Source organism: Delphinapterus leucas, chromosome 1 (assembly GCF_059928025.1).
Source record: "Delphinapterus leucas isolate spDelLeu-1000000601 "Yukka" chromosome 1, BTC_Dleu_Yukka2, whole genome shotgun sequence".
Taxonomy (NCBI): Eukaryota; Metazoa; Chordata; class Mammalia; order Artiodactyla; family Monodontidae; genus Delphinapterus; species Delphinapterus leucas.
This window is the reverse complement of record NC_143129.1, coordinates 168,738,583-168,766,457: the sequence shown is the minus strand read 5'-3', so window position 1 is coordinate 168,766,457 and position 27,875 is coordinate 168,738,583. Positions and strand designations below refer to the sequence as shown.

The 27,875-nt window shown below is 38.3% G+C and overlaps 1 protein-coding gene across 9 annotated transcripts in view; it reads right to left on the bottom strand.

Moving 5' to 3' along the window:
* The window catches only part of EYA3 (EYA transcriptional coactivator and phosphatase 3), a 139,928-nt gene that overhangs the window by 90,915 nt on the left and 21,138 nt on the right, over positions 1–27,875 (bottom strand). For 2 of the 9 annotated variants that reach the window (XM_089897912.1, XM_089897918.1), the window contains 2 exons: positions 20,320–20,431; positions 5,062–5,221 (listed from right to left, as the gene is read on the bottom strand). The exons of 3 other annotated variants lie outside the window; for them this stretch is intronic. The gene's annotated coding sequence lies outside the window, so the exon portion shown is untranslated. Of the gene's footprint in view, positions 1–5,061; positions 5,222–14,633; positions 14,749–20,319; positions 20,432–27,875 lie in introns of those variants that run through there. 4 more of the 9 variants (XM_022551992.2, XM_089897921.1, XM_089897925.1 and 1 more) reach the window with 4 other exon arrangements.

The window sequence follows — 27,875 nt, the reverse complement described above, 5'->3', positions numbered from 1 at the left end:
CTTCCAAAAAATTGCAGAGGAAGGAGCACTCCCAAACTAATTCTATGAGGCCACAATCACTGTGATACCAAAACCAGACAAAGATACTACAGAAAAAGAAAATTACAGACCAATATCACTCATGAATATAGATGCAAAAATCCTCAACAAAATACTAGCAAACAGTCCAAGAACACAGTAAAAGGATCATACACCATGATCAAGCAGGATTTATCCCAGGGATGCAAGCATTCTTCAATATATGCAAATTAATCAATGTGATACACCACATTAACAATTTGAAAAATAAAATCCATGTGGTCATCTCAACAGATGCAGGAAAAGCTTTTGACAAAATTCAACACCCATTTATGATAAAAACTCTCCAGAAAGTGGGCACAGAGGGAACCTACCTCAACATAATAAAGGCCATATACAACAAACACAAAGCACACATCATTCTCAATGGTGAAACACTGAAAATATTTCCTCTAAGATCAGGAACAAGACAAGGACGTCCACTCTCACCACTATTATTCAACATAGTTTTGGAAGTCTTAGCCAAGGCAATCAGAGAAGAAAAAGAAATAAAAGGAATACAAATTGGAAAAGAAGAAGTAAACCTGTCACTGTTTGCAGATGACATGATACTATACACAGAGAATCCTAAAGATTTCACCAGAAAACTAGTAGAGCTAATCAATGAATTTGGTAAAGTTGCAGGATACAAAATTAACGCACAGAAATCTCTTGCATTCTTATATACTAATGATGAAAAATCTGAAAGAGAAATTAAAGAAACATTCCCATTTACCACTGCAACAAAAAGAATAAAATACCTAGGAATAAACCTGTCTAGGGAGACAAAAGACCTATATGCAGAAAACTACAAGACACTGATGAAAGAAATTAAAGATGATTACACACAGATGGAGAGGTATACCATGTTCTTGGATTGGAAGAATCAATAATGTGAAAATGACTATAATACCCAAAGCAATCTACAGATTCAATGCAATCCCTATCAAATTACCAATGGCATTTTTTACAGAACTAGAACAAAAAAATCTTAAAATTTGTATGGAAACACAAAAGACACCGAACAGCCAAAGCAGTCATGAGTGAAAAAAACAGAGCTGGAGGAATGAGACTCCCTGACCTCAGACTATACTACAAAGCTACAGTAATCAAGACAATGTGGTTCTGGCACAAATACAGAAATACAGATAAATGGAACAGGATGGACAGTCCAGAGATAAACCCATGCACCTATGGTCAACTAATCTATGACAAAGGAGGCAAAGATATACAATGGAGAAAAGACAGTCTCTTCAGTAAGTGGTGCTGGGAAAACTGGACAGCTACATGTAAAAGAATGAAATTAGAACACTCCCTAACACCATACACAAAAATAAAGTCAAAATGGATTAAAGACCTAAATGTAAGGCCAGACACTATAAAAATCTTAGAGGAAAACATAGGCAGAACACTCTATGACACAAAACACAGGAAGATCCTTTTTGACCCACCTCCTAGAGAAAGGGAAATAAAAACAAAAATAAACAAATGCAACCTAATGAAACTTCTAAGCTTTTGCACAGCAAAGGAAAACATAAACAAGATGAAAAGACAACCCTCAGAATGGGAGAAAATATTTGCAAATTAAGCAAGTGACAAAGGCTTAATCTCCAAAATTTACAAGCAGCTCATGCAGCTCAGTATCAAAAAAACCCCCACCCAATCCAAAAATGGGCAGAAGACCGAAAGAGACATTTCTCCAAAGAAGACATACAGATGGCCAAGAAGCACATGAAAAGCTGCTCAACATCACTAATTATTAGAGAAATGCAAATCAAAACTACAATGAGGTATCACCTCACACCAGTTAGAATGGGCATCATCAGAAAAGCTATAAACAACAAATGCTGGAGAGGGTGTGGAGAAAAGGGAACCCTCTTGCACTGTTGGTGGGAATGTAAATTGATACAGCCACTATGGAGAACAGTATGGAGGTTCCTTAAAAAACTAAAACTAGAATTACCATATGACCCAGCAATCCTACTACTGGGCATATACCCAGAGAAAACCATAATTCAAAAAGACACATGCACCCCCCCAATGTTCACTGCAGCACTATTTACAATAGCTAGGTCATGGAAGCAACCTAAATGCCCATCAACAGACGAATGCATAAAGAATATGTGGTACATATATACAATGGAATATTACTCAACCATAAAAAGGAACGAAATTTGGTCATTTGCAGAGACGTGGATGGATCTAGACTGTCATACAGAGTCAAGTAAGTCAGAAAGAAAAAACAAATATCGTATATTAACACATATATGTGGAACCTAGAAAAATGGTACAGATGAACCACTTTGCAGGGCAGAAATAGAGACACAGATGTAGAGAACAAACATATGGACACCAACGGGGAAAGTGGTGGCGTGGTGGTGGCGGGATGAATTGGGAGATTGGGATTGACAAATATACACTAATATGTACAAAATAGATAGCTAATAAGAACCTGCTGTATAAAAAGATAAAATAAAATTCAAAAAACAAATAAAATTGGTTGTGGTGATGGTTTCACAACTCTGTGAATGTAGTCAACACCAATGAATTATATACTTTAAATAGGTAAATTGTATGGTATGTGAATTATATCTCAATAAAGCTGTTACCAAAAATATAATAAGTAAATAAATAAAACAAAGGAAGGAGGAGAGCATGACTAAAGGGGAGCTATTTCAGATTTGGTGATAATTTCTCTGAGGTGGTAACAACATTTCAGCAAAGATGTGAATAATCAAAAGTAGAAAACTATACAAAGATGTAAAAGAGGGCCTTCAGAAGGAAACAAGTGTAAAGAAACTAAAAGGAAAACATCCTGATGTGTTTGAGAAATAGCAAAAAGGCTGATGTTAGTAAGTGAATAAGTGGTAGGAAATGAGTCCTGAGAAGCAGACAAGGGCCAGGTCACACACAGCCTTGTAACACATGATAAGCAGTTTGGGGAGGTAATGGGTGCTTCAAGCAAGATAATGACATGATTTGATTTATATATACTAAATGCCACGGGGAGAAGAGACTATAAGGAAAGCCCTCCCCAGATTGTTCCATATGTTTGGAAAGCATTTCTCTGGGCTTTATCCAGGGGACAAACACCAGAAGCTCAAAATAGAGCAAGGGCCGGGAAACTGATGACTACTCCAGGCACTCTTCCGTTCTTCATATTCATTTACTTGGAGTCTGGTATATTTCTGAAACTTCTACACATACTTTCCGATGTGATTTCTTCTCCTAGTTTCTCTATCAATCCAATCTCACTGTTTCCTATCTTTCAGAAATTCACTGAAGTCTATCAGCTGATGGCAATCTTTCTCAAGTACTACCTTTAAAAAAACTTACCTAACTTATCTACTAACACATTCACTCAGAGTCCTCTGTACTCAAGAGTCCTGCTAAGTAGACACAAATATCCAGCAGACCTGCACGCAACTGACCTCCTTTAAGGCTCCCTTTAAAGTAACCCTAAGAGAGCCTTTTAGCTCTCACAATTCAGGCATCAGCACAAATCACATTTCTGTGGCCAAAAAAACTGCAAACAACCATACCTTCTCTGCTGGACTTCCTGTGGACGGACAAAAGCCATCACCATGTTGGTTAACTCCCTCCATAAATAAACAGCCCAGCCAACTGACTGTGGTAAAGTTGGTGAATTCTTCTGGCTACTTTATTTGAGAGGCATGACTAACACATCATGGTACTGTCAGCTGTAGGAATATTTATAGCAACTTTACACTAAACAGAATACTATCAGAACTCACTGAGAAAGAATTTTTTAAAAAATACACTTAGACTATACCAAATTCTTAACAGGAAAAAATATTTTATCAGGAATAGATTCTCCGAAAAGAACTGTTTTTACAATTTCTAACCTTACTTCTTGGAAAATCATCCTTTGAAGTCGTCTGTAAAATTATCCTTAATAAAAATTAACACAGGGCTTCCCTGGTGGTGCAGTGGTTAAGAATCTGCCTGCGAATGCAGGGGACACGGGTTCAAGCGACCTGGTCCAGGAATATCCCACATGCTGTCGAGCAACTAAGCCTGTGTGCCACAACTACTGAGCCTGCGCTCTAGAGCCCGCAAGCCACAACTACTGAGCCCATGTGCCACAACTACTGAAGCCCACGTGCCTAGGGCCCGTGGTCCATAACAAGAGAAGCCACCGCAATGAGAAGCCCGCACGCCGCAACAAAGAGTAGCCCCTGCTCGCTGCAACTAGAGAAAGCCCACGCACAGCAACGAAGACCCAACGCAGCCAAAAATAAATAATAAAATAAATTTAAAAAAAAATTTAACACAAACTTTTCCCCACAAGCTTCCAATAAAATTAGGAGATAGCGTTCCACAGGAAAAATTCCAAAACCACAGTATAAAGTATTGAGAAGGAATGACTTCATCTGAATTAGAGTGTCAAAATGACCTTAATAATAATCCAACAGTTCTACTACATTCCTTCCAACCCTCTTTGGACCTCTCTTCAGTTTTTAGTAACGTGTCAGTCACAAAGCATAAGAGCTTCTCTAATGCATGGAGATCCAGACTCCATAAAACTCTCAGCCTCCAAAACTTTATCTCCACCCTCCTTTAATCTAAAGTTAACATTTCTAAGAGAATCACATTTTTTTCTATAGGTGCTGTGGCCTGACACATGGTATACTCCAACATGAATGTTCTATAAATGTGTCTATACTACCCATTTTCTAAAATCAAAATTCTATATAGCATTCTATATATCTATCCATCACATGTTTCTATCAATCCACTATCCAGTATTTGAACAAAACTTACTACATGCTATATTAACAGAACTGAGTCTTTTGAAATGCACGTCTTTAGCTCTCAGAACTATAAAATCTAAGTACAGATCTTTTATTAATATTTTACTTTGAATTTATTTATTCCTTCAAAACTCCATCAGCCAAAACACCATCACACATAATTTCAGTGCTGTCATTCAGTACACAGAGTAAAGAACAGTGAAGTAACTTTTAACACTTGCTATTTTACCCTTTTCAACATAATTCATCTCTGTAAGAGGCAGGCTTGGCAAGCTTGAAGCATGAACTCTGGAGTCTGACTCTTAGGTTCAAATCCCAGTTCTGGCACTGATGAGTGGTGTGGGAGCTTAGACAAGTTATTTAACTTTTCTGAGCCTCATTTACTTCATCTGTAAAATGGGAAAAATAATAATTAGTGTTTTTCTCATAAACTTGTCATAGGTTTAAATGAGTTAATATCTATAAAGCTCTTAGAATAGTGTCTGGCACATAGTTAGGAATGATATAACTGTTAAAAGAAAGATAAAATAAAGAAATATCTTACACATAAGCTAAACAGACTCAGGACAGAAATGTGGTCCTGAGTGAAAGTCAATTCATTAACTAGTTCCTCTTAGTTTTTCAAAGGGCAAAATATTAAAATTACTAAAGGTAAGGTCCAGGGACTTCCTTGGAGGTCCAGTGGTTAAGACTTCACCTTCCAATGCAGGGGGTGCAGGTTCAATCCCTGGTGGGGGAGCTAAGATCCCACATGCTTCACAGCCAAAGGCCAAAAAAAAAAAAAACAGATGCAATACTGTAACAAATTTAGTAAAGACTTTAAAAATGATCCACATCAAAAAAAAATCTTTAAAACAAAACAAAACAAAACCCAACAACAACAACAAAAAAGGTAAGGTCCAAATAACAAGAGATTCCTGTGAAAGATTAAACCAGTTGGGCCTGTAGCTGATACTCTGTCCCTGGCTTTGATTCCAACACTCTGCACAAGAACTTCCTTCCAAGTCCTCAAGGAAAGCTGTTTTCAAGCTCCTGGGCAATAAAACATTGAATATCAATCACGTCCTGTTACTTAGCAAATATGAACTCATCATGGTCACAAATGCTTTCAGGAGATCCAACTGTGAGTTGTGAGTTACTAATAGCTAACATTTATGTAATGTTTTTTATGGGTCGGCCACTGTTCTAAGTACTTTACGTATATTAACTCTTTTAATCCTCTCAATAAGTCTATAAGATATGTACTGTTTACTATTATCACCATTTTACAGATGAGAAAACTGAAGCGTAGAGAGTAACTCAACCAAGGTCATATACCTAATAACTCACCAACGTGGAATTCAAGCCCAGGCAGCCTACCTTCAAAGCCTGAGGTTTTAAACCATAGCTTCGTGCCTAAGTACAGAACATCACAGACAGGACTAATGATTTTAAAAAGCTGGCCAAGTTAAAAATATATGCTGGGACTTCCCTGGTGGCACAGTAGTTAAGAATCCGCCTGCCAATGCAGGGGACACTGGTTCGATCCCTGGTCTGGTAAGATCCCACATGCTGCGGAGCAACTAAGCCCGTGCGCCACAACTACTGAGCCTGTGCTCTAGAGCCTGCGAGCCACAACTACTGAGCCTGCGTGCCTAGAGCCCGTGCTCCGCAGCAAGAGAAGCCACCGCAATGAGAAGCCCATGCACTGCAACGAAGAGTTAGCCCCAGCTCACCGCCACTAGAAAAAGCCTGCGCACAGCAACGAAGACCCAATGCAGCCAAAAATAATTAATTAATTTATTTTAAAAAAATGTATGCTATGTCATGCTACAGTCACCAATAGCCAGAACTCACAAGCCAGGTAATGAGAAGATACTAAGAAAGCCAGTTTTCTTCTTTCTTCTTTCTCATTCTCGTTCTTCCCCCAGGCCTCCCAAATAAATATGAGTTAATACAAGAGAAATGCTTTAAATAGTGCCTGGCACAGAGGAAGTGCTCATTACGTGTTAAGAGGAGGTAGTGGTAAAAACAGTAGTGTATGCCTGCTGACCCTGCCTCACTCTAATAGCTGTGATATGCTAGGAACTGTTGATATCTCTACCATCTTTCCCCCTTTATGATTAGAGGAAATGAAATCAGGATAATAAATAAATACGGTCCACTGTAACAAATCCTAATGACTCTTCAATTGTGTTACTTTGACCTGACTATATACACAGAAGGAAAACTGCTTCACTCCTTGGCTCTCTTTTCTTGGTTTACAAAGACTGGAATGGGGCCAGAAAAAAGCAGAATAAAGCAGCTTTGTAACCTTTTGACTAGTTGCCAAGAACAGGAGCAAGGTTTGTGAAAGGAACTTAATCAAACTAAACTTTGACTGTCAGATGGAAACTAGAAAAGGATTCTAATGATAAAAGCTCTACACATGACCAAGCGTTGTCAACCTCATGATTCTGTATCACTGCAGTTTTTGAAATGATGTGCCTAGACACAGAGTAAAGGACAGAGGTGACAGTAACAATAATTGGGGCAACATCTCCCTCTCTCAACTGTTCTGCACAATTATTTAGGTTAAAAGATTAAGAAAATCAAGATATATTTCAGTGAAAAAAAAACTAACAAACCCAAACATCTCCAATTCCCAAAAAACAATATTGGAAAAAATCTAGCAGTCACTAGAATTTTTCAAACTGCAGGTTCAACACATTACTGGGTTATCATATCCATTTAGTGGATACCAACAGTTTGTTTTGAATGAAATGCAATTAAACAAAATAAATAGAAAACATTACAATGCATCACCAATAGTAAAAATAAATATTGTTTCATGAAACGTCTGTTTCAATTTTAAATATTAATATGTACATATATGTGTATAAGTACTGGATGACAATGAAAAATGCATCTTATAGTGGGGTTGTGATCAAAAAAGTTTGAATGCCATTTTACCCAAAGACTTTAAGAAACTGACCAGGGACTTCCCTGGTGGTCCAGTGGTTAAGACTCCGTGCTCCCAATGCATGGGGGCCAGGTTTGACCCCTGGTCAGGGAGCTAGATTCCGCATGCCACAACTAAAGATCCCGCACACTGCAACTAAGACCCCGTGCAGCCAAAATAAATATTTTTTAAAAATAAAAAAACTGACCAGTCAAAAAGGAGGGAAATATCCACTTCAAGCTACATATGAAAGAACACTCAAAGTTTTAGTGGTTCTCTAAATTACAGTTTTTTAAAGGCAAGCCTCTGAAAATGAACAAAAAAGGAAAAAGGAACCATCTGGGTAAGAATCAATAGTTCACCACAGTTATTCCAAATAAGCAACAATTTCACCGAATGAGAGGTACCAACACTAAATAAATATTACTAACAGGAGATAAACAGAAATGAGATAAAGCAAAGATTTTCAGTTCATCTAGCTATTAAATACCACACTAATATGACAGATGGTGCATAAGCAAAAGCTCTAGTACTCACTCTCAAGAACACTTATTTTTTAATGTTATCTAATCACTGCTTCCTAACCTATAGCAAAGTTAAAAACTGATGAAAAGGAAAAACAGATTTGAAAAACTCAGTGAAGTAATAACACACTGATTACTAGGGTATGTTTTTTAATAAGATATGTATGTACTCTTTTGTATCCTAAAATGTTCTCTAAATTCTGAAATATTTCAAGAAAAAGTCACACACACGCATTTTGGATTATGCTGTCAGTAAAGAGAGTGAGATTATCATATTAATATAATCAATCTAGTAGGAAAAAATTAACATCGTTGTGCTAAATTAAAATGCCCTCTTATTTTGAAAAAAGGAGGAACAACAGGTGAATCTGACCTAAATCTTTTTCAACTACTATGGAAACTAAAGAATAAGTTCAATTCCACCTAAGAGCTAATCATTCTAATTTATTCCCATAGTAACAGTGCTGATAGCAACAAACTACCAATTTTCCTAAATTCAGTAACTGCTACATTATTAAATTTCAGGTGAAAGGAAACTATTGAAATTTTAGAAAATAAACTGATTACCAAACCCACATATAAAAGAGAGTTGCTTTTGAAATAAAAATCAAATGTTTAAATCAAAGTAAAGAACATTCTAAATACCAGTAAGTAAATCATCATAGCAAAGCTTACACTTTTCACCTCAATAACAATACTTTTCTGACAGAGAAAAAAAAAATCAAGACAAAAGCTACTATTAAAAATCAGTGCACTTAATTAACATGTCTGAATTAATAAAGGGGGGTTAATAGTATATAAGAGTGAAAATAAGTAGTATCCCTAACCAAGTGTCACTTCTGACTAGAAACAATGGTAGTTTTTTTGTTAACCAGATTCCATGATTCTCAAGTGTATTCAAAAATACTCAGAAAAATAACTTCTTATCACATGTAAGTCCCAGGCTCTTCCATTAAGCTGCACTCAACTGATATAAAATCATCTCCTTCCCTTAGAGATGCAACAAAATTTTTAAATCTGGAAATAATAAAAGTACAAAAAAGTAATAGTAATATGATTAACAATATTCTAAATGACTATTTGCATTTTTATTTAAAAAGGAATTGTTTTATGAAAGTACACCTCCTCTTTTCTAAAGTAAAAATAAAAAGACTAATTTAAATATATTACTCTAAACATGTTAGTCCTAAAGAAATGGATGCACTTAATTTTGTACAAATTTCCAAATCTCGAAATGAGACTAGAGGTAAGTCAGAAATTTCAGCTTTAGTCTTCTGTTTTATATTTCAAAGTTGTTAAATTCTGAAATATTTCAAATCTCGAAATGAGACTAGAGATAAGTCAGAAATTTCAGCTTTAGTCTTCTGTTTTATATTTCAAAGTTGCTAAATTCATATTGGGGACAGTAAGATTTCAGAGTTCAAGACTATTACATAAATTTATTTAATATTCTGCAAATCAGAGAAAGGGAAAAAATTAATGTCAAGGGGTAAACATTTTAGTAACATAGAATGCATTTTATTAAATAAACTGCCTTTTCTCCAAATAACTCAAAAGTAATTGACTTCCATATGATAATTTTTTTAAGAGGGAAGGATATGGATATTACTTGCTTTCTTAATATGTGGTTTTTGCCATCTAAGAAACCTAGGTAGTAAAGGGTTTGCAATTTGCCTTAAGCCAGCATTTATAAAAGGACCAGGTAAAACCCCTCTCTAAAGTTCCCAACCAAATGCAGTATTCTTCTATGTTTCAGAGAAACTGGATTTTTTAACTGTTTTAACCTATGAAGGAAGAAATCATTAAACTAGTAGAACTTTGTACAAAAAGGTCATGAACTCTGGAGCTAGAAAAACTAAGTTCAAATCCACCTCTCCTGCCAACTTGCTGTGTTACTTTGGGCAAACTGTGTAACTTCTGTGCCTTGGTTTTCTCATTTGTAAATGGAGATAAATATAATACTTACTTCATAGTGCTGTAAGGATTAAAGCGTTAATACTATATGTAAGCCACTTGGTAATTCCTGGCACAGAGTAAGTGCTACACAAAATGTGCTTTTTTAAAAAAATTACTGCTTTACCACTACAGACTTTTACAGTTCAGTTGTGAAAAAGTTTCCCAAATGAAAATTATTTAATTGTATGTATAAAGAACATGACTTTATTTATATTAATTAAGCTGTGATACAGATTAATGCAAGAACCTTAAACTCAAATAATGAAATCACTGAGTGTTTTGAAAATAGAAAATCATAAAATCTAGTTAAAAAAATCATATGCCGTTGTACTGATAAGAATTGACACCTTTTTAGGATTAAATAAAGCTTATTTTCATTCTAATATGTTAAGTCTTTCTTTTTCCCTACACCCTGGTGATGCAGGTTATGTTTAGTCTTATAGTTTAATTCAGATATATACAAATAAAGTCAAATTCAGAATCTAAGTGTAAATGTCAGCCTTGTATAATGTCACCTAGTTCATATGAACTGTCTATATATGTAATATAACTGTGCATAGTAGGTATCCAATAAAAAAATTTGCTGAAAGGAATGTATTACAAAGATTATTACTATTTCCTAACTACTATAAAACTATTTGTTTTTATTTCCTAGGGAATAAAAACAAATTTAACTAGTACAAATATTAACCAAGCTAATAAGTTAAAGTGCATCCAACACAATCTGTAGCAAGATCTTTAAGATATTAAGCGCTGACCGCCTTGGGCTAATCTGTTAATTAACTTACAATAAGTCAGCACTATCTACAGTTCCTCTTCTGGTTTAAAATACTACTACATATTTAAAAGGGGAAAATAGCAAAGATAAATTTTATGAAGCCCATATTTCAAATATCCTTTTTAATATACTATAAATAATAGAGAAAATACCCGAATTATTTCTACATTTAATAATTAGATACCCTGGGACTTAGGTTAATGGGATCAAATAAAAACATCAAGATGATCATGTCGCTGCTGTTTGCTGTGTTCTCTGCCAATAAAACATAATAAGGCAGTTTTTGCTTAAGCCATATATTCTGTACGAGAACATGCACCTGTATTTTTAAGTTAATCCGCAGATAGAAAGTCCACATATTTTCCCACTTTACTATAAATATTACAATTCGGCCCCTTGGTATAAACCAATTAAATGAATGTATTGGAAAAAAAAAACTATTCTTAATATCCTTAAATACATTTGGAACTATTCCTATGTTGAACTATATTCTATGTTGAACAATTCTGAACTATTCTTCCTCCATTTAAATCACAAAGAAGTTAAAATATCCTGCTATTATATGCAGAACACAAAAATCTTTTAGACAACTACCAAAAAAGAAGTTCTATGAGCCTTTTGTCTGTAAACAAAACAAAAAGAATGAAGTCATGGAATGGCTTAGGCAGATCACAGAAACCATCACACCGCGAGGTACAAATGACCAGGACACTGTAAAAATTTTAAATTTTTAAAACTGCATTTTCCTTAAAACATATCCTAGGGTTCAAGGATAAAAATTAAAGCATGTAAAACAAAGTACAGTAGCAAGTAAAATGACAAAAAATAACAATCAAAAATAATCAAACAAAAAAACCCTGCAGGCATAAAACTAATACGCATAAATGTATTTTAAATTGAGCCATCAGGGTTACAAACTAAGACTTTGCCAAACTAAAGCAGAAATTTTTATAGAAAACCGACAGTCATTCCTCTCCTGAGCTTTAAAAACACATACACTATGTTGTCTCTAGCGATATTTTTTCCTTTGGCAGCTAAGCATGAGGTGTAGGCTTTTCAGTAATTAGAAAGTCTATCACTGTTCTGTACAAACAATAGGACCATGAATACAACTGCTCCAATGAGACCACAGGATGTTCGTTTCATGTAAGAGCTTTTATGCAGAATTTGTATCATAATAGGCCAAAGAGATTTTAGAAGAAAAGAGAGAGAGAAAGAGACTCCCTAAGACTTTTCAACTTCTACTTCTGTACAACAGTTTCTTTCTGGAGTCCCTCTTTGAAGGCAAAATGACTTCAGCCTTGAATTTTAAATTCTGCATCATAGATTTCTTAACCTAAAACGTTTATTCCTACGACATAAATTTATTGAAATGAACCACTAAATACAATATTGTGCTCTCCAGCCTACAGCTTTGAAAGAACTAAAACCCATTTCTCTAAACACATGAACAGGACTTATTTGTGAATAATGACGTTGGGGAAAACACCACCACTTTAAACCCTGATTTCCGTATTTTGTAAAATAAAGGGATAAGTTTGAACTCTTACGGTTCCCTCCAGCTGTGAACTATAGAAATCAATCTAGATTTAAACAGGCATGCTGAAGAAGTAAAAAGTTCAGAAATGAAAAAGGCTGAAAGAGGGCCTTGCAGCAATCCAAATATGGGTATGTATGTACAAAAAAAAAAGGGTCCACCAGCCTGGAGGTAAGAAAACATGAGAGTCAGCCCATATTCATTGGGGTTAATTTCTAAAGATTGGGAAATGATGAGGCCAGGATGAACAGAAGCTAGAGTTTCCAATGTAGGTGCTGGGTTCGAGGAAGTACTAGTAAGGAGCTTTCAAAAGGGCTTCCCTCAGCAGTGAAATAATTCCTGAAAGCCAACCAGAAGGGTCCTTCTCTGTGGCTTCTAGGACTAATACGGCCAAGCTCCAAAGTCCTTTGCTAAAAATAGCTGAAGGGATCAGCCCAATTTTGGAATACACCAAGGTCTATGCTATGTTTGCATATGTATATGTCTCATATAATGAGGGAGACTTTTCTATAACTTATCAGTCAAAAGAAAAGCATATGCTAAAAGCTGTATTTATTCTGTTCACTGAAGTACTAAATTTTAGAGCACAATTTACATGAGAACAGAAACTGATCACACAAAAACATTTGTAATCAAATGCTAGAAATACACCATAAATATTGGAAAGCCAAAAATAAAAATTATCCAACTCTGTGTCTCAAAATATACCTCAGATAACAAATTTTGGAAAACAGGACACTAACCCTTATTAAAACTAATCGCTTCATTTTAGAGATGACTAAAAGCCTACAGAGACATTTAAGAAATTTACGAGAAACTGAAGTCTCAAAATGAGAAAAAGATGGTTTCAAGACGGTGAAAACAGTAAAGAAAAAAAGTCAGAAGAATATGCTAAGTAATAAAGAGATGTAATGTCTGGTCTATGAAGAAAAACAGAAAACTTGTCAATACAGTAACAATGAAGAAACAATGTATAAGAAGCAAAGATAAAGATACACATGCACACTGAGTTCAACTAAAGAAAATGTACTTCGAAATTACTATAATGAACTCTAGCAGAATTTTTTTCAGTAACAGTTCACTAAAATTTTTGTCAATAAGCTTAAAAGTCTGGGGCTAATAATCTCCCAAGAAACTCTGTCCTCCAACATAGCAACTGTCCTGTAAGTAAAGCCCATGCAGAAAACAAGAGCTGATCATCCCAGAACATCCGCATTTTTGCCTCAGCTGTGCATATCCATTCTCATGGGACAGAGAACAAGAAAATGACAGAACGTCCTCATGACCAGTCGATTAACAAGATGACACAAGCCCAATCTACCAGCAATTCCGAGTGCCTGCCACCTGTTAGCCTGCTCTAGCGAAAGCCCCCAAAACTGTGCTCCAGCGAAGAACTGGGAACGCCTTTGTTGTTCCCTAACCATGGAAACTACCAGAGTTCAGTCTAACCCAGCGCGCCTTAAGGAAAACTTCCCCCAGGCCGGGTAAATCTGCCCAGATCCGGGCTTGGGCAAAGGCCTCCTCTAGCGAAGAAAAGGAGGGAGAACCCCAGGCGAAGCACAAATGTCACCTACTCGTCCCGGGAGGAGTAGGGGTCAAGGATGAAGGAAGTTGGAGAACCAGGACCTAGGACCCCAGAGAGAGACAGGCTCAGTTTCGCAGTGGAGCAGAGTGAGCACAACGAGGAGGTGGGCCGTCCTGCTGGGTGAAAAAACAGCAAGATCCCAGGATCAACGGTCGGGGAAGAGAGGTGCTAAAGTGAGAGTAGGGGCAAAACCGATGGGCAGTGGCTTAGGGAAGCGCTGAGGCGAAAAGGCAAGAAACCAGGGCTTTTAAAAGGCGGATGAGGCGGAGGAAAAATAGCAAGGCGAGAGGTGAGCGGCGACAAAACAGGCTCAGCTGAGGGGAAAGAGGCGAGGCCGGTTTCGGAAGGAAGGAATGAAATGAGCTCAGGAAGCATTGCAGGGACAAGGGACAGGCAAAGAGAACCCCCACCCACAGGGACCGGGACACAACACTTGACCCGGCCCTCTACAGGCTGTACTCGACCGGCCGCACTCAGAACCTGTCGGTAGCGGAGACTCACCCAAAAGCTGCAGAGGCCCCACAGCAGGACATGGGGACCGGTCCAAACACACAGGGGAACCAAGCGGCTGCAGGAAACGGCGGCGTTAGTGTGACCCGGATGCGCATCCCTAGAAACCGGAAGTTGGCGGCCAGGGTCATCACACAATCCACACCTCGTTCCAACAGAAGCCTTTGGGCGCATGTGTCAGGCCTCACGTGGAGGGGCGGGGAAGCGCCTAGACCCCGCCCACTCGGCCGTCCCGGGAGCCCCGCCCCTAGTTACGGCTCTCTCGGCCCCTCGGTGGTGCTTGGGGCGGGTAGGTTGGTTCATGCGGCGCCTGGGTACCACTGAGGCCCAAGCAGCACGGGTAAAAAAAAAATACTCAGCACTCATGTTTCAGGAAGGTGTTTTAAGTTGCGTGTAATTCCTGTCTCTCTAAAGCGAAAGTGAAATGTTGGACGTATTTGGTAGATTTAGAAAAACTGTGGGAGGAAGAATCGCTAGGAAATTCTGGAAGGCACTTGGAGGGGAGGCTAGCCCAAGGTGATGGTTTTATTCCGGTATTAGTTTATTCCTAATATTGTATTGAGCTTCCAGTTAACTTCTATTTCGTGCACAATATTTTATGTAATAATTTTATCAGAAACAAGGTTTTTAAATGCTTCGTTAACGTTAAATTACTACCCCAATATGGAAAAGGAGCAGGGTTGAATTAAGGTTTTGTGGGGGCCTGAAGTTTATTCAATTCGGGGGCTCTCTTTAAGTAAACCCACAATTACAAATACAATATTAGGTCTAAAAATGAATCTTTAGTGTTAGCAAAGAAATCACAAGTTTTAAAAATTTCATAAATAACACAAAATCCAGAAAAAATAAACACTATTAGTTGATACACCTCTAAAGTACGTTTTTTTCCTACCTTTTTTGGCTGTATCTTCTTTGATCACCTTTTCCTATGACAATTTACTAAGCAATATCATTTACCGAGATCCTTGACTCCTGTCTCTGACACCATACATCTAAATCATCAGCAAATTCAGCAGGATCTACCTTTAAAATCTGTCCAGATTATGACTATTTACTGCCTCTGTTGGTATAAGCCACAGTTAATGTGTGGCTGTTTGCTGTTTTTATACACTTGCCCTTCCAGGGTCTATTAACACAGCAGCAGTGGGCTCCTGTTAAAACCTTAATCAGATCAGGTCCCTCCTCCAGTGGATTCCTATTTCAAAGTGAAAACCAGAATCCTGCATAAGCCTAGAGGACCCTCAAGACTTGACACCCCCCAGTACAAATAACCTCATCTCCTACTCTTTCCATTAACCCTCTTTTCAAGGCACATTGGCCTCTTTGCTATTCTTCTAACCTGCACATAGACTCAGGGTATTTGTGCTTGCTGATCCCTCTGCCCAGAATGTTCTTCCTCCAGATAACTGCATCTTTCACCCTATCACTTCTTTTACATATTGGTTCAAATGTCACCCTCTCAATGAGAACTTTCCTAACACTATATTTGAAATTAAAGTATTACCCACAAAAATAAACTCAAAATGGATTAAAGACCTAAATGTAAGGCCAGACACTATAAAACTCTTAGAGGAAATCATAGGCAGAACACTCTATGACATAAATCACAGCAAGATTCTTTTTGACCCACCTCCTAGAGACATGGAAATAAAAACAAAAATAAACAAATGGGACCTAATGAAACTTAAAAGCTTTTGCACAGCAAAGGAAAACATAAACAAGATGAAAAGACAACCCTCAGAATGGGAGAAAATATTTGCCAGTGAAGCAACTGACAAAGGATTAATCTCCAAAATTTGCAAGCAGCTCATGCAGTTCAATATCAAAAAGCAAACAACCCAATCCAAAAATGGGCAGAAGACCTAAGTAGACATTTCCCCAAAGAAGATATACAGATTTCCAACAAACACATGAAAGGATGCTCAACATCACTAATCATTAGAGGAATGCAAATCAAAACTACAATGAGGTATCACCTCATACCGGTCAGAATGGCTATCACCAAAAACTGTACAAACAAATGCTGGAGAGGGTGTGGAGAAAAGGGAACCCTCCTGCACTGTTGGTGGGAATGTAAATTGATACAGCCACTATGGAGAACAGTATGGAGGTTCCTTAAAAGACTAAAAATAGAATTACCATATGACCCAGCAATCCCACTACTGGACATATACTCTGAGAAAACCATAATTCAAAAAGAGTCATGCACCACAATGTTCATTGCAGCACTATTTACAATAGCCAGGACATAGAAGCAACCTAAGTGTCCATCAACAGATGAATAGATAAAGAAGATGTGGCACATATATACAATGGAATATTACTCAGCCATAAAAAGAAACGAAATTGAGTTATTTGTAGTGAGGTGGATGGACTTAGAGTCTGTCCTACAGAGTGAAGTAAGTCAGAAAGAGAAAAACAAATACTGTATGCTAACACATATATATGGAATCTTAAAAAAAAAATGGTTCTGAAGAACCTAGGGGCAGGACAGGAATAAAGATGCAGACGTAGAGAATGGACTTGAGGACACGGGGAGGGAGAAGGGTAAGCTGGGACGAAGTGAGAGAGTAGCATGGACATATATACACTACCAAATATAAAATAGATAGCTAGTGGGAAGCAGCCACATAGCACAGGGAGATCAGCTCAGTGCTTTGTGACCACCTAGAAGGGTGGGATAGGGAGGGTGGGAGAGAGACGCAAGAGGGAGGCGATATGGGGACGTATGTATATGTATAGCTGATTCACTTCGTTATACAGCAGAAACTAATACACCATTGTAAAGCAATTATACTCCAATAAAGATGTTTAAAAAAAATTAAAGTATTACCATCCTCCCTGCACTTCCTAGTCCAGTTCCCTCACTTCATTTTTCTGTAATAACATTTTTCCCGTCCAACAATTTGCTAGTGAATTTGGTTTAACATCTTGCCCCCACCCCCATCTCCCTCCCCTTCCTCCCCCCACCAGAATGTGAGCTCCATGAGGGCACGCATGTTTGTCTGTTTTGTTCCCAGATGTATTTCAGTACCAGAACAGAACGTTGCACGTGGAGGGCACCCAATAAATGCTTGTTGACTAAAAGGATCAATTGCTCATTTACTTTGCTTTTGCTTATCCAAAACCATGTAAGCTGAGCCAACAACTCCACCAGGGGGAGCACATGAGTAACCAATGTGGTATCCCCAGAAAAGTTTTTCCTAAAGCATACACATACACATAATTCTAAAACACACCTACAAGAAAGAACACAAATACCTCCCCAGAGCAAAGAATGCTGCACCTCCTATCAATAAAAACCCTCCAATGTCTTCACAGTCCCTTAAGAATAAAATCCAAGCTCTTTACTATGATCTACAAGGCCCTTCTTGGCCTGCCCTTCCCAACTCTCTGATGTCATTTCCAGCCTCCCTTACCCTCACCTACAGCCATCCTGTTCTCCTTTGTGCTTCTTGTACAAACCAAGCTTTCTTGCCTCAGGGTCTAAGCAAATACCCTTTCTGCTCTCTTGAACACTCCTCTCCAAACCTTCCAATGAATTATTCCTTCTGCTACTTTCAGTTAAATTTCAGTTCTGAAGGCTTCACGCAGGCCCCCCATGACCCCCATCTCCCGTCTAAAGTAGCTCTTCCATCCCCTTCTCATACCTTATCTTTTCTCCATGGTCCCTATCACTATCTGAAATTACCTTGTTTATTTATCGTCTGTCACTAGAAAGTAAGCTCCATGGGGGTCTATATCTCTCTTGTTCACTGCTAAATTCTCAGCACTAGAAGAGTGACTGGCATATAGTAGGTGCTCAGTAAACAAAACAAGTAATTACTAATATTTACTGAAGCTTTACTATGTGTTACGTACCATACACAGTAAATATATAAATGCTCATATTTCTCTTTCGATCCTCCCAACAATCTTGGGAAGTATTATGATTATCTCCATTTTAGAGATGAGGAAACTGAGGCAGGGATAAGTTAAGCAACTTGCTCAAGGCCACATAACTGGCAAGAAGCAAACCCATGACTTGAATCCAGGTCTGCAAGACTACAGAGCCCATGATTCCTCTCAAACTACAGGAACAGGGCTTCCCTGGTGGCACAGTGGTTGAGAGTCTGCCTGCCAATGCAGGGGACACGGGTTCATGCCCCCGTCCGGGAAGATCCTGCATGCCGCGAAGCGGCTGGGCCCATGAGCCATGGCCGCCGAGCCTGCGCGTCCGAAGCCTGTGCTCCGCAACGGGACAGGCCACAACAGTGAGAGGCCCGCGTACCGCAAAAAAAAAAAAAAAAAAACTACAGGAAGAGTAAGTATGGATTCATTTATTTACTAGTTTCTTTTCTCTGACTTCAGACAATTGTGCTTGCTGTCATGGTCAGCAAGAGTGGAAATGTTTGTTGGGGTTTTTTTCCTGCCCTACTGCACTACTCCTGGGGACAGATATCAAGAAATATGCTAGGGACTTACCTGGTGGTGCAGTGGTTAAGAATCCACCTGCCAATGCAGGGGACACGGGTTCGAGCCCTGGTCCAGGAACATCCCACGGAGCAACTAAGCCCGTGCACCATAACTACTGAGCCTGCGCTCTAGAGCCAGTGTGACACAACTACTGAGCCCGTGTGCCACAGCTACTGAAGCCCACGCGCCTAGATCCCGTGCTCTGCGACAAGAGAAGCCACCACAATGAGAAGCCCGTGCACCGCAATGAAGAGTAGCCACCTCTCACTGCAACTAGAGAAAGCCCGCACCCAGCGACGAAGACCCAAGGCAGCCAAAAAATAAATAAATAAATATTTTTTTTTAAAAAAAAGGAATATACTAAAAATATGGTTTTGCTCAAGCCGAGTTATAACTACTTAGATATTTGCTATATTATTTCTGTAGATTTGAAATATTGCATTCAAGTTTTAACATTCAAATAATCCATAAGTATTATGGCCATGTCTTTCTAAACAAAAGCCAAAATGTAAATCAAAACACAAGCCTAATTACACTAAAGCTATCTAAAAATAAGTTCTCTAAATTATATATTTCCATTAAAAACACATAATGAATCACTGTTTTGTAATAGTTATCAACTTAAACTCTCCTGATTGATCTGAGAGGCTAATGGTCTAGCTTTTGTTTCTGTTGACTTCTCTATGGTACTTAAGGCAATATCTTAATATGTACATGAGAGTTGAGCCTCTAAAAGCAATCGATAGTTGATGGGATTGTAACATGGTGCAACTGCTATGGAAAACAGTAGGGCAGTTCCTCAAAAAATTCAGACTCAAACTATCATATGACCAGCAATCCCACTTCTGAATATATAGCCAAAAGAATTGAAAACACAGTCTCAAAATGATATTTGCACACCCATGCTTATAGCAGCACTATTCACGATAGCCAAAAGGTAGAAGCAACCCAAATATCCATTGACAGATAAATGGATAAATAAAATAAGGTATATGCATACTTTATTTTTTTAATATACTTTAGAATACAATGCAGCCTTAAAAACGAAGGAAATTCTGTCACATGATACAATATGGATGAACCTTTAGGCCATTATGCTAAGTAAAATAAGCTAGTCACAAAAAGACAAATACTGTATGATTCTACTTATCTGAGGTCTTTAAAGTAGTAATATATATGTATATATATATATATATATATGTATATATACATACATACATACCAGTGGCTGAGGAATTCCCTGGTGGTCCAATGGGTAAGACTCCGAGCTCCCAATGCAGGGGGGCCAGGTTCAATCGCTGGTTGGGGAAGTAGATCCTGCACGCATGCTGCAACTAAGGCCCAGTGCAGCCAAAATAAATAAATAAAAATAAACATTAAAAAAAATAAATATACCAGTGGCTGGAGGGAGAGAACAAAGGGGAATTGTGTAATAGGTAGAGAGTTTCAATTCTGTAAGATAAAAAAACTTAGGAGACCTGTTTCACAAAAATGTCAATACACTTAACACTACAGTTAAGTGTACACTGAACTGTACACTTAAAATGGTAAAGGTGGTAAATTTTATGATATGCTTTTACCACAATAATTACTTAGCTCTTAAAAAGAGATCTATAGCAATCTAGTCATTGATATAATAAAGATGTGGGTCACTTTATGCCTACTCGGCCCTGCATGAACATTATCATAGTCTTTTTCACAGTTTTGTCGAAATTTAAACCAGTAAGAAGGCTTTAGAGTGGAATAAATTCACATTTTCAAGATGTGCAATAACCATTGCTGTTTTTTTTTCTTTTTTGAATTTTATTTTATTTATTTTTTTATGCAGCAGGTTCTTATGAGTCATCCATTTTATACATATCAGTGTATACATGTCAATCCTAATCTCCCAATTCATCACACCACCTCCCCCACCGCCACTTTTTCCCCTTGGTGTCCATACGTTTGTTCTCTACATCTGTGTCTCAATTTCTGTCCTGCAAACTGGTTCATCTGTACCATTTTTTCAGATTCCACATATATGTGTTAACATACGATATTTGTTTTTCTCTTTCAGACTTACTTCATTCTGTATGACAGTCTCTAGGTCCATCAACGTCTCTACAAATGACCCAATTTCGTTCCTTTTATGGCTGAGTAATATTCCATTGTATATATGTACCACATCTTCTGTATCCATTCGTCTGCAGATGGGCATTTAGTTTGTTTCCATGACCTGGCTATTGTAAATAGTGCTGCAATAAACATTGGGGTGTATGTGTCTTTTTGAATTATGGTTTTCTCAGGGTATATGCCCAGTAGTGGGATTGCTGGATCATATGGTAATTCTACTTTTAGTTTCTTAAGGAACCTCCACACTGTTCTCCATAGTGGCTGTATCAATTTACATTCCCACCAATAGTGCGAGAGGGTTCCCTTTTCTCCACACCCTCTCCAGCATTTGTTGTTTGTAGATTTTCTGATGATGCCCATTCTGACTGCTCTGAGGTGGTACCTCACTGTAGTTTTGATTTGCATTTCTCTAATAATTAGTGATGTTGAGCAGCTTTTCATGTGCTTCTTGGCCATCTGTATGTCTTCTTTGGAAAAATATCTATTTAGGTCTTCTGCCCATTTTGGATTGGGTTGTTTGTTTTTTTAATATTGAGCTGCATGAGCTGTTTATATATTCTGGAGATAAAACCTTTGTCTGTTGATTCATTTGCAAATATTTTCTCCCACTCTGAGGGTTGTCTTTTCATCTTGTTAGTAGTTTCCTTTGCTGTGCAAAAGCTTTTAAGTTTCATTAGGTTCCATTTGTTTATTTTTGTTTTTATTTCCATGTCTCTAGGAGGTGGATCAAAAAAGATCTTGCTGTGATTTATGTCAAAGAGTGTTCTTCCTGTGTTTTCCTCTAAGACTTTTATAGTGTCCAGTCTTATATTTAGGCCTCTAATCCATTTTGAGTTTATTTTTGTGTATGCTGTTAGGGAGTGTTCTAATTTCATTCTTTTACATGCAGCTGTCCAGTTTTCCCAGCACCACTTATTGAAGAGACTGTCTTGTCTCCATTGTATATCCTTGCCACTTTGTCATAGATTATTTGACCATAGGTGTGTGGGTTTATCTCTGGGCTTTCTTTCCTGTTCCATTGATCTATATATCAGTTTATGTGCCAGTACAACATTGTCTTGACTACTGTAGCTTTGTAGTATAGTCTGAAGTCAGGGAGTCCGATTCCTCCAACTCCGTTTTTTTCCCTCAAGACTGCTTTGGCTGTTTGGGTCTTTTGTGTCTCCATACAAATTTTAAGATTTTTTGTTCTAGTTCTGTAAAAAAATGTCATTGGTAATTTGATAGGGATTGCATTGAATCTGTAGATTGCTTTGGGTAGTATAGTCATTTTCACAATATTGATTCTTCCAATCCAAGAACATGGTATATTTCTCCATCTGTGTGTATCATCTTTAATTTCTTTCTTCAGTGTCTTGTAGTTTTCTGCATACAGGTCTTTTGTCTCCTTAGGTAAGTTTATTCCTAGGTATTTTATTCTTTTTGCTACAGTGGTAAATGGGAGTGCTTCCTTAATTTCTCTTTCAGACGTTTTATCATTAGTGTATAGGAATGCAAGAGATTTCTGTGCATTAATTTTGTATCCTGCAACTTTACCAAATTCGTTGATTAGCTCTAGTAGTTATCTGGTGGCATCTTTAGGATTCTCTATGTAAAGTATCATGTCATCTGAAAACAGTGACAGTTTGACTTCTTCCTTTCCAATTTGTATTCCTTTTTTTCTTTTTCTTCTCTGATTGCCGTGGCTAGGACTTCCAAAACTATGTTGAATAATAGTGGTGAGAGTGGACATCCTTGTCTTGTTCCTGATCTTAGAGGAAATGCTTTCAGTTTTTCACCATTGTGAATGTTGTTAGCTGTGGGTTTGTTGTATATGGCCTTTATTATGTTGAGGTAGGTTCCCTCTGTGCCCACTTTCTGGAGAGTTTTTATCATTAATGGGTGTTAAATTTTGTCAAAAGCTTTTCCTGCATCTATTGAGATGATCATATGGTTTTTATTCTTCAATCTGTTAATATGGTGTATCACATTGATTGATTTGTGTATATTGAAGAATCCTTGCATCCCTGGGACAAATCCCACTTGATCATGGTGTATGATCCTTTTAATGTGTTGTTGGATTCTGTTTGTTAGGATTTTGTTGAGTATTTTTGCATCTATACTCATCAGTGATATTGGTCTGTAATTTTCTTTTTTTGTAGTATCTTTTTCTAGTTTTGGTATCAGGGTGATGGTGGCCTCATAGAATGAGTTTGGGAGTATTCCTTCCTCTGCAATTTTTTGGAAGAGTTTGAGAAGGATGGGTGTTAGCTCTTCTTTAAACGTTTGATAAAATTCACCTGTGAAGCCATCTGGTCCTGGACTTTTGTTTGTTGGAAGATTTTAATCACAGTTTCAATTTCATTACTTGTGATTGGTCTGTTCATATTTTCTATTTCTTCCTGGTTCAGTCTTGGAAGGTTATACCTTTCTAAGAATTTGTCCATTTCTTCCAGGTTGCCCATTTTATTGGCATAGAGCTGCTTGTAGTAGTCTCTTAGGATGCTTTGGGTTTCTGCAGTGCCTGTTGTAACTTCTCCTTTTTCATTTCCAATTTTATTGATTTGAGTCCTCTCCCTCTTTTTCTTGATGAGTCTGGCTAATGGTTTATCAATTGTTTTTATCTTCTCAAAGAACCAGCCTTTAGTTTTATTGATCTTTGCTATTGTTTTCTTTGTTTCTATTTCATTTATTTCTGCTCTGATCTTTATAATTTCTTTCCTTCTACTAACTTTGGGTTTTCTTTGTTCTTCTTTCTCTAGGTCCTATAGGTGTAAGGTTAGATTGTTTATTTGAGATGTTTGTTGTTTCTTGAGGTAGGATTGTATTGCTATAAACTTCCCTCTTAGGGCTTCCCTGGTGGCGCAGTGGTTGAGAGTTCGCCTGCCGATGCAGGGGACACGGGTTCGTGCCCCGGTCCGGGAAGATCCCACATGCCGCGGAGTTGCTGGGCCCGTGAGCCATGGCCGCTGAGCCTGCGCATCCGGAGCCTGTGCTCCGCAACGGGAGAGGCCACAAGAGTGAGAGGCCTGTGTACCACAAAAAAAACAAAAAAACGTCTCTCTTAGAACTGGTTTTGCTGCAACCCGTTGGTTTTGGATCATCGTGTTTTCATTGTCATTTGTTCCTAGATATTTTTTAATGTCCTCTTTGATTTCTTCAGTGATCTCTTGGTTATTTAGTAACGTATCATTTAGCCTCCATGTGTTTGTGTTTTTTACGTTTTTTTCCTGTAATTGATTTCTAAACTCATAGTGTTATGGTCAGAAAAGATTCTTGATATGATTTCAATTTTCCTTAATTTACTGTGGCTTGATTTGTGGCTCAAGGTGTGATCTATCCTGGAGAATGTTCCGTGCGCACTTGAGAAGAAAGTGTAATCTGCTGTTTTTGGATGGAGTGTCCTATAAATATCAATTAAATCTATCTGGTCTACTGTGCTTTTTAAAGCTTCTGTTTCCTTGTTTATTTTCACTTTGGATGATCTGTCCATTGGTATAAGTGAGGTGTTAACGTTCCCCATAATTATTGTGTTACTGTCGATTTCCTCTTTTATAGCTGTTAAGAGTTGCCTTATGTATTGAGGTACTCTGATGTTGGGTGCATATATATTTATAATTGTTATATCTTCTTCTTGGATTGACCCCTTGATCATTATGTAGTGTCCTTCCTTGTCTCCTGTAACATTCTTTATTTTAAAGTCTATTTTATCTGATATGAGTATTGCTACTCCAGCTTTCTTTTGATTTCCATTTACATGGAATATCTTTTTCCATCCCCTCATTTTCAGTCTGTATGTGTCCCTAGGTCTGAAGTGGGTCTCTTGTAGACAGCGTATATATGGGTCTTGTTTTTGTATCCATTCAGCAAGCCTGTGTCTTTTGGTTGGAGCATTTAATCCATTTACGTTTAAGGTAATTATCAATATGTATGTTCCTATGACCAGTTTCTTAATTGTTTTGGGTTTGTTTTTTGTAGGTCCTTTTCTTCTCTTGTGTTTCCCACTTAGAGAAATTCCTTTAGCATTTGTTGTAGAGCTGGTTTGGTCGTGCTGAATTCTCTTAGCTTTTTCTTGTCTGTAAAGCTTTTGATTTCTCCATTGAAACTGAATGAGATCCTTGCAGGGTAGAGTAATCTTGGTTGTAGGTTCTTCCCTTTCATCACTTTAAGTATATCATGCCTCTCCCTTCTGGCTTGTAAAGTTTCTGCTGAGAAATCAGCTGTTAACCTTATGGGAGTTCCCTTGCATGTTATTTGTCATCTTTCCCTTATTGCTTTCAATAATTTTTCTTTGTCTTTAATTTTTTCCCATTTGATTACTGTGTGTCTCAGTGTGTTTCTCTTTGGGTTTATCCTGCCTGGGACTCTCTGTGCTTCCTGGACTTGGGTGGCTATTTCCTTTCCCATGTTAGGGAAGTTTTCGACTATAATCTCTTCAAATATTTTCTTGGGTACTTTCTCCCTCTCTTCTCCTTCTAGGACCTCTATAATGCAAATGTTGTCGTGTTTAATATTGTCCCAGAGGTCTCTTAGGCTGTCTTCATTTCTTTTCATTCTTTTTTCTTTATTCTGTTCCGCAGCAGTGAATTCCACCATTCTGTCTTTCAGGTCACTTATCCGTTCTTCTGCCTCAGTTATTCTGCTATTGATTCCTTCTAGTGTAGTTTTCATTTCAATTATTGTATTGTTCATCTCTGTTTGTTCTTTAATTCTTCTAGGTCTTTGTTAAACATTTCTTGCATCTTCTTGATCTTTGCCTCCATTCTTTTTCCGAGGTCCTGGATCATCTTCACTATCATTATTCTGAATTCTTTTTCTGGAAGGTTGCCTATCTCCACTTCATTTAGTTGTTTTTCTGGGGTTTTATCTTGTTCCTTCATCTTGTACATAGCCCTCTGCCTTTTCATCTTGTCTATATTTCTGTGAATGTGGTTTTTGTTCCACAGGCTGCAGGACTGTAGTTCTTCTTCCTTCTGCTGTCTTCCCTCTGGTGGTTGAGGCTATCTAAGAGGCTTATGCAAGTTTCCTGATGGGAGGGACTGGTAGTGGGTAGAGCTGGCTGTTGCTCTGGTGGGCAGAGCTCAGTAAAACTTAATCTGCTTGTCTGCTGTTGGGTGGGGCTGTGTTCCCTCCCTGTTGGTTGTTTGGCCTGAGGCGACCCAACACTGGATCCTACCCGGGCTCTTTCATGGGGCTAATGGCAGACTCTGGGAGGGCTCATGCCAAGAAGTACTTCCCAGAACTTCTGCTGCCAGTGTCCTTGTCCTCACGGTGAGACACAGCCACTGCCCACCTCTGCAGGAAACCCTCCAACACTAGCAGATACATCTGGTTCAGTCTCCTATGGGGTCACTGCTCCTTCCTCTAGGTCCTGATGTGCACACTATTTTGTGAACGCCCTCCAAGAGTGGAGTCTCTGTTTCCCCCAGTCCTGTCGAAGCTCTGCAATCAAATCCTGCTAGCCTTCAAAGTCTGATTCTCTAGGAATTCCTCCTCCCATTGCCGGTCCCCCAGGTTGGGAAGCCTGACGTGGGGCTCAGAACCTTCACTCCAGTGGGTAGACTTCTGTGGTATAAGTGTTCTCCAGTCGTGAGTCACCCACCCAGCAGTTACAGGATTTGATTTTATTGCAATTGCTTTCCTCCTACTGTCTCATTGTGGCTTCTCCTTATCTTTGGATGTGTGATATCTTTTTTGGTGAGTTCCAGTGTCTTCCTATTGATGATTGTTCAGCAGTTAGTTGTGATTCCGGTGCTCTCACAAGAGGGAGTGACAGCACGTCCTTCTACTCTGCAATCTTGAACCAAATCTCATTGCTGTCTTTCTATTTATTTATTTATTTATTTGTTTGTTTGTTTATTTATTTATTTATGGCTGTGTTGGGTCTTCATTGCTGTGCATGGGCTTTCTCTAGTTGCGGTAAGCGGGGGCTACTCTCTCTTGTGGTGTGCGGGCTTCTCATTGTCGTGGCTTCTCTTGTTGTGGAGCATGGGCTCTAGGTGCACAGGCTTCAGTAGTGTGGCACGTGGGCTCGGTAGTTGTGGCTTGCAGGCTCTAGAGTGCAGGCTCAGTAGTTGTGGTACACCAGCTTAGTTGCTCAGTGGCATGTGGGAATCTTCCCAAACCAGGGCTGGAACCCGTGTCCCCTGCATTGGCAGGCGGATTCTTAACCACTGTGCCACCAGGGAAGCCCCCCATTGCTGTCTTTAGAGCAAAGCATTTCCAGTCTCCTGAGTATGTTATCTTTACTTTAACCACAGACATCTTTTCCATACAGTTACTATTATTCATATTTTTCCCCAACAAATCAGTATCATCTGGAAATACCCAAGATCTGTTGCTCTGTAGAGAATAATTCTTGAACAAAACTAGGGTGTTCTAGTACATCTCACCAGACAGGATTAAAATTATGACCCTGGAAATCTACATGAGATATAAATGGAACATTTTCTGCATCTTTACCACAGGCAGCTTTGTATTCATTAATATCACACTTGAAGTGTATTCTGGTTATCTATTGCTATGTAACAAAACTCAGTGGTTTAAAACAACCACTGTATAATATCTCACAAGTTTTGAGTCAGGAATTTGGGCAGTCCTGATTTGGGTGATTCCTTTCTTCCATCTGGAATGAATCAGAGTTCATTGGTAATGTTCTAACTGGCAGCTAGGCTGATCTGGACGGTC